Consider the following 7079-nt stretch of genomic DNA (forward strand, 5'->3'; position numbering starts at 1 on the left):
ATGGCATTTGGTTTTCTTCTAAAGATTAAAGCTGTTTTTCTTGGGATAAATGCAGCAGGAAAACACAAACCAATTGATTTAAAAAAAATAAAAAAGCACTTCTGTCATACTCCAATAATTTTCAGGACACATCAACCAACAGTAGTTTTGTCATTCCCATTTCATTTAAGAATTGCTTCTCTGCACTGTTGCCTTAAGTATGCCTGTAAAAGCTTTTTCTCTGTTAAGCCAGTTGACTGACTACAGCCTGGTTGAGAGAATCTAGTTGATTGGTCCATTTATCAAGTGCAGCTTATTGGGCACACCCTTCATCCAATGAGGAGAGGAGTTGGTTGGCTTGATTGGTTCAGCCAGGAACAGGCTTATCCAATAGGCACTGCACTAGCAAGCTCTCCACATCAGCTACATCTATGTTTAACTCCTTAGAAATAAGAGGAATATATATTCTTGTGTAAGGCTTAATTTTATGAGCACTTGTGTTCTGGTGTTTCACAAAAGCTCTTCAATGTGTTCCCTTATGAAAGGGTCATCCATGATGTTGCTGTGATTTGTTTTCAGAATCTTTTCAAATTCAGTGATGTAATTATTCTGATAGGCACTTACTAAATTCGTCATTTTGAGAATTTCTGGATCAGTTTTGTATGGTTTGGCCTACTGTGAGTCAAATTGATTTATTCCCCATTTCATTAGCATATTTCCTGGAACCAAATATTTTAAGCAAGTGGTTCATCTTGGACTTCCTGATTCATCATAATCCTTGAAGGCTTCAAAAAATACACCACACAGTGTGTGCCTTTCAAATTCACCTTCCCTCAAGTCCATATTGCCACCACGTTCTCTACTGACTCTTGTGATCAGTGGGTAAGGGACGGCAGACTGGATGTGAAGTGACTGTTCATAGAGGGCTTTAAGTTTTTTATTATTTTTCTGTGTGTGTACATTTGAATTTCCAAAGCATATATTTCTAATAACTGTGCACCCTTCTTCAGGTCATCTTCTCCATCACCATTGTGGCAGGATTGATGTAACTGGCATAAAATTTTTGAAGCTTTCCATATTTCTTCTGTTCTAAATACAATTTTCCAAGCTTTGTGTTTGTCTTAAACCACAGTCCATCATTCTTAGCTTCTTTTAAAGCTTCCAGTGTTGTTTCATAGAATCCCTGTACTAAATCCATCTGTTTAGAAGTAGAAATATAATAAAAAATGGATTTTTCAGAATAATTTCTTGTGACTACATTTCGAATATCTATAATAATAAAAGCGTAATATGCTAATTAGACCAGACAGCCAAACTACCTTCTGGACGAAGCTGCAGCGGCAGGGGGCCGAGGCAGAGGCAGTAAGGGGCAATCAGGCAGGCAGACAGAGTGGTTAGGGGTAATCAGGCAGACAGGCAGAGTGGTTAGGGGCGATCAGGCAGGCAGAGTGGTTAGGGGTGATCAGGCAGGTAGGCAGGCAAGTGGTTAGGAGCCAGAGGTACTGGATTGCAAGAGGGTGCAGGCCAGGCTGAGGGACCACCCCCCTCTCCCCACCATGCAGTAATTTCATGCACCGGGCCTCTTGTAGGTCAATAGTTGTTTATAACTGTTCATCATTTCTGGAAAGTGTGTCAACTTGAAATTAATCTTAACTATTTGTTTCAGTTCTTTAACTCCCATTTCCCCTTTTCACCTTCACGTTCCAAAACCTTCTGGAAACTGCTTAATGCTGCTTGTGGGTTATTTTCTTTTAACACTTTGGATTTACAGTACTGATTTTTCAAATCCACATTTGGCTCGGAGTTATTGTCTTCAGAGTATTCCAGGTCATAGTCCTCCTCCTCATCACACATGAAATCGTCTTCCATGTCAGACATCTTGGCCAGGAAGCAGGCAGGGGGAATATTCTTTTTATTCATCTGCAGTGTTTCTGCTTTTGCCATCTTGGCTGTCAATCTGTAAGCTACCGTACACAGAAGAAGGAAGACTGTTTGAGGTTATCCCAAAGGAGATGTAGTCTTATTAACCTTTCCCACAGTATCTTCGTGGAGTATGCAAAGCCATGTTCACTTACCTTTACTGTGAAGGATGCAGCAGGTGGCATCTTTCAATGCGACTAGGAGATGAGGGAGGCTCTTAGAATGTCTCCACTAGTGAACAGAACAGTCTTATCTCTTTAGATGATATCTAAATGGCCTCACCTCATCCAAACATACAATTTTGATGGCTCTGCCTCAACCACCACTATGCTCCATGTCTTATAACATGTCAAAACAGATGATAGTTGGTAAAGAGCAGTGCAAATTCTCAAGGCCTGCTTGTTTTGTGACCATTTGTTCTTCTTTAATTCAGTCACTATAGTTTTCTGTGGATTGTATTTCTCAGATTCTAGAAGATCAAGTGTGTGTAAATATCTTGGTGTGTGGGAGAGACCACGAGTGAACTGACACCTAGTAAATGACTAGTGATGAGAGAAAGGAGGTTTGCAAATATGACAGCTATGAAACCAGGGGAAAATTCTACTTACCTTGTGCAGTTGGCCCCAGGAGGAAACATCTATGTATCTCAGTGGAGAAGATGCCATTTGTCTGTGTTTGTACTGCAGGTACCTTCCCCTTCCTTTCTCCATCAGTTCAGCTGCGTGTTAGAAACATGGTATATAACTGGGGGTAAAAATTAAAGCTTGATTTAATTGGCTATTCCAAACAATGTTGTTGGAAGTTATGGAGGGGCCATGACCATGGGTCATTGTGGGAGCAAGACACAGCCTTTGATCTGTCTCCAGAAGGCAGTGTGTTTAGAAAAGCAATCACTCTAGGTTAATAGCTCTGCATCTGTAGTGTTTGGTATTTAAAGAATCAATTTAAACGTCTTTTACTCAAAGAAAAACCTTAACAGTGTTCCGTGGTTAATGCATTCCAAATATACTTGAGATTTAAGGAGTAGACAAAAAATAAAAGAAGCTGATTTCTCATAGGTTAGACTGCTGATGGTGAAAACATAACCACTTTGTAAATTTTGTAATGTTCTTCCTGTGGTGATTCCAGAATGGTTCTGAGCTATAAGTATAGGTACAAAGGAGTTGTTGATAATAACCCAACCTGGGTGCTTTTACCAGGCCTATGAGTTGATTTTCAGTTGCAGACTCTCCGCATATTTGTAACCCTCCCACCTCTCAATCTCTCAATTTTGAAAGAGTTAGAAAAATAACATCCGTGGTCTTTTAAAAGATAAAATTAGAAAACACTGTATACTTAATAGAGTTTTTTAACCTATGAAGTGGCATGATATCTTCATCATAAGAGCCAAATGTGCCACAGTCTATGAAGCCACTTTGTAAATTATAAACAGCCTTATAAATGTATTATAAAATTCTAATTACAAAATGAAAATATCTTTTCATGTCCAGTTCTCATCACTTTGCCTTTCTGTCTATCTAGTAATCATATATGCATACAGGTGGAACTGAAGATGCTTTCAAATGATCTATTGCTTTATTAATATCTATCATACGTATTATTACCTATTTTATTATTCTACTGCTATATGAATGTTAGACCTCTATGTGGAATTCATCTGTAGTTTGGTATCATTGACGTTATTATCTAGAAAGACAGACATGTGGTTTACTATTACTTTTTAGGACCCTCTCCATTAGTGAAGGGAGCTATGCCTCATCATATCCATTACTGAGTACCAGTGCTCCAGTTAGCTCCTCCATGACTTTATAAATAACTAGCAGTGGGATGCCAAATGTAGGGACACTTGCTTTAGGTTTCCTACTTCAGTCTTCTGGTTTCAGTTTGATTCAATCTATGGGAGACCAAGTAAGTGGGGGGACAGAGAAGGGCTGTTTTGTGAGGATGGATTGAAAAAACAACACACACACACACACAAGAATTCTTCAGCCTGAATAGATATTTACCAATAGGATACATGCTCTAAATTATGCATGTCAAACTTGCGGCCTGTGGGCCACATGCCTCGTTTATTTGGCCCATGTTAGCCTTTGAGTTTGACATGCTTGCTCTAAATCAATAAAATAGTGAAAAGTTAGTATTTGTTCAGTACCCCTGAAAGAGTACTCTTTAAAATGTAAATAAATATTAGGACTTAGATTCCACTATCAAATCTGAAGCCTGGACATAATTTTTTTCTTAACAGTCTTCTGATTAGAAAAGTGATATTTTAATTTTAGAAAATCCAGAAAATGTAGTCGAGCACTGTAAAGAAAATTAAAAAAAAACAAAAACAAAACACATGTTATTGTAGTAGTTGAGCACCGATCTATGAACCAGGAGGTCACGGTTCGATTCCAGATCAGGGCACATGGCCGGGTTGAGGGCTTCATCCAGGAGACAGCCGATGAACGATTCTCTTTCATCATTAATGTTTCTGTCTCTCTCTCCCTCTCCTTTGCTCTCTGAAATCAATAAAAATGAATTTTAAAAACACACCCTATAATCCTACATCATAGATATCACTGTTAATCAATGGTTATGATTATGGTTAAATTAATCACTGAGAATAGTCTTTCAAGCTTTATGTGTGCTTATATCTAGACATCTATACCCAGTTGTGTGTATAATTTTTTATTTTCAAAATGGAAATACTGTTTTTATTACCTCAATTAAAAACATTTCTTCATTGTCATATGCACATATGTGAAATATCCATTATTTAGATAGACCATCATTTATCTGTTCCCTATTTTTGGACATTTAAGTTGTCTCTAGTGTTTGCTCTCAGATGTAGTGAGTAATGAAAAGAGCCTTGTATGTAACAAATTGGGTGAAAATTGCTAGTTATTTTATTATTATGGACACTGCCTAAAAATGGAGTAGCTGGGTCAGAGGTACTTACCATTCTAAGGATTTTTGAAACATACTGCCAGATTGTCCTCCAGAAAAGTGCATTAAGAGCTCCCATTGTCATTCCATTGTCTTATCAGCCAACCTAGTACTGTTTACTGTAGGCGCTGACTCAACATTATGCTTCCCTCACTCGTCCAGCTTTCGTTAAAGCCTCTTCATTTCTTTATTGGTTTACATAAACAGTTTCTAGTCTTGACTCTCTCCAAACATTCGCTATGTTTCTCAGACAAGAATTATATAACACGAGTGGCTCCTCTGTGGTCTTTATAGGAACCCACATATCTTACCTGTATTCAGAGTTTGGGAGAAATTGAGCATTCCTAACCTCTCCACCCTCATCTGTAGACATTTGCCCACTTATAATCTGGACTACAGTCCTCTTAAGTTATGGTAGAAGCCTTCTGATCTGAGGCATGATTTTTTAAATTTAAAACATTGGTTAAAGTAGACATAAAATAATATAAAAATTTTATCTTAACTTAAGACATATATCTGGACATTTGTTTACCAGTCTCTTAATGTAGGGCCAAGACCTTTCCCTGAGTGTGGTCCCCTTTGTCAGAGTCCTTCACCATTTTTCTTGTGTGACCACACCCAAACCTCAGCCCTGTCTCTAACTCTGTGCTCTTAGACAAGTCAGGTCCTCATTTTTCTCATCTATAAAATGGAGAAAGTCATAATTTTTAAATGATCTATAAAAAACACTTAGAGCTGGCTGGCACATAGTATGCCTTCAATATGTGATTGCAGTTGCTATTGCAATTATTGTGAAACTAAAGTTTTCATAGAAGTGATCCTATAAATAGTATAATAATAGAAGGATTCATAAAAATTCTTTTTTTTTTTATAGTATCATCTCTGCTGCATACTCATTGCAAAGAATTCAAAGAGGAAGTGGTAGGTGGGTAGCTTTTGAATTCCGGAATCTACCATTTGCCAGCTGTAACAGTCTGGACTATTTTCTTAACATCTCTTAGCCTTGATTTCTCTATCTGTAAATTGGAAATAATGGCAATACAAAATTCAGAGGGTTATTATAAGTATTATAGGATGCATATAAAGTATGGCTCCTGGGAGATAATAACTGCTCAGTAAATGTTATCTATGTTTGGTAGTTATAATTCACAGATTTGGCATGCAAAATAGAGCTTTATTTGTCTACTAGAGGCCCGGTGCACGAAATTCGTGCATGGGAGGGAGGGGGGTGTCCCTCAGCCCAGCTTGCACCTTCTCCAATCTGGGACCCCTCAATGGATGTCCGACTTCCCGTTTAGGCCCGATCCCACTGGCAGTTGGACATCCCTCTCACAATCCAGGACTGCTGGCTCCCAACTGCTCACCTGCCTGCCTTCCTGATTTCCCCTAACCACTTCTGCCTGCCAGCCTGATCACCCTCTAACCACTCCCATGCCAGCCTGATTGATGTCTAACTGCTCCCTTGCCAGCCTGTTTGCCCCCAACTTCCCTCCTCTGCTGGCCTGGTCACCCCTAACTGCCCTCCTCTGCAGGGTTGATCACCTCCAACTGCCCTCCCTTGCAGGCCTGGTCCCTCTCAACTGCCTTCCCTTGCAGGCCTGGTCCCTCCCAACTGCCCTCCCCTGCTGGCCATCTTGTGGTGGCCATCTTGTGTCCACATGGGGGCAGGATCTTTGACCACATAGGGGCAGCTATCTTGATCTTGTGTGTTGGAGTGATGGTCAGTCTGCATATTACTCTTTTATTAGATAGGATAGAGGCCTGGTGCATGGGTGGGGACCAGCTGGTTTGCCCTGAAGGGTGTCCTGGATCAGGGTGGGGTTCCCTTGGGGTGTGGAGAGGCCTGGGCGAGGGGCCTGTGGTGGTTTGCAGGCCAGCCACGCCCCTGACAACCCAAGCAGAGGCCTTGGTATCTGGAATTTATTTACATTCTACAATTGAAACTTTGTAGCCTGGAGTGGAGCCAAGCCTCCTGCTCGCTCCCATGGCCGGCAGCCATTTCTCTTGGGATTGATGTATCTTCTATAATTGAAACTTTGTATCCTTGAGTGGAGGCCTGGGCCCGCCAGAGTGTGTGGAAAGCTTGGCTTCCTCTGTTACCGGGGAAACCCAAGCCTCCCTTCTGGTAGCCATCTTGGTTGAGGTTAATTTGCATACTCGCCCTGATTGGCTGGTGGGCGTGGCTTATGTAGCGGAGTGATGGTTAATTTGCATATTACTTCTTTATTAGAGAGGATAACTTTTCTCAC

General features: G+C 40.3%; 1 pseudogene; it reads right to left on the minus strand.

Annotated features, from left to right (window-relative positions):
• Window positions 1–223: 223 nt before the first annotated feature.
• LOC103296483 (COP9 signalosome complex subunit 2-like) lies at window positions 224–1857 on the minus strand (annotated as a pseudogene).
• Window positions 1858–7079: the final 5222 nt, after the last annotated feature.

This window comes from Eptesicus fuscus, chromosome 18, assembly GCF_027574615.1.
Source record: "Eptesicus fuscus isolate TK198812 chromosome 18, DD_ASM_mEF_20220401, whole genome shotgun sequence".
Classification (NCBI taxonomy): Eukaryota; Metazoa; Chordata; class Mammalia; order Chiroptera; family Vespertilionidae; genus Eptesicus; species Eptesicus fuscus.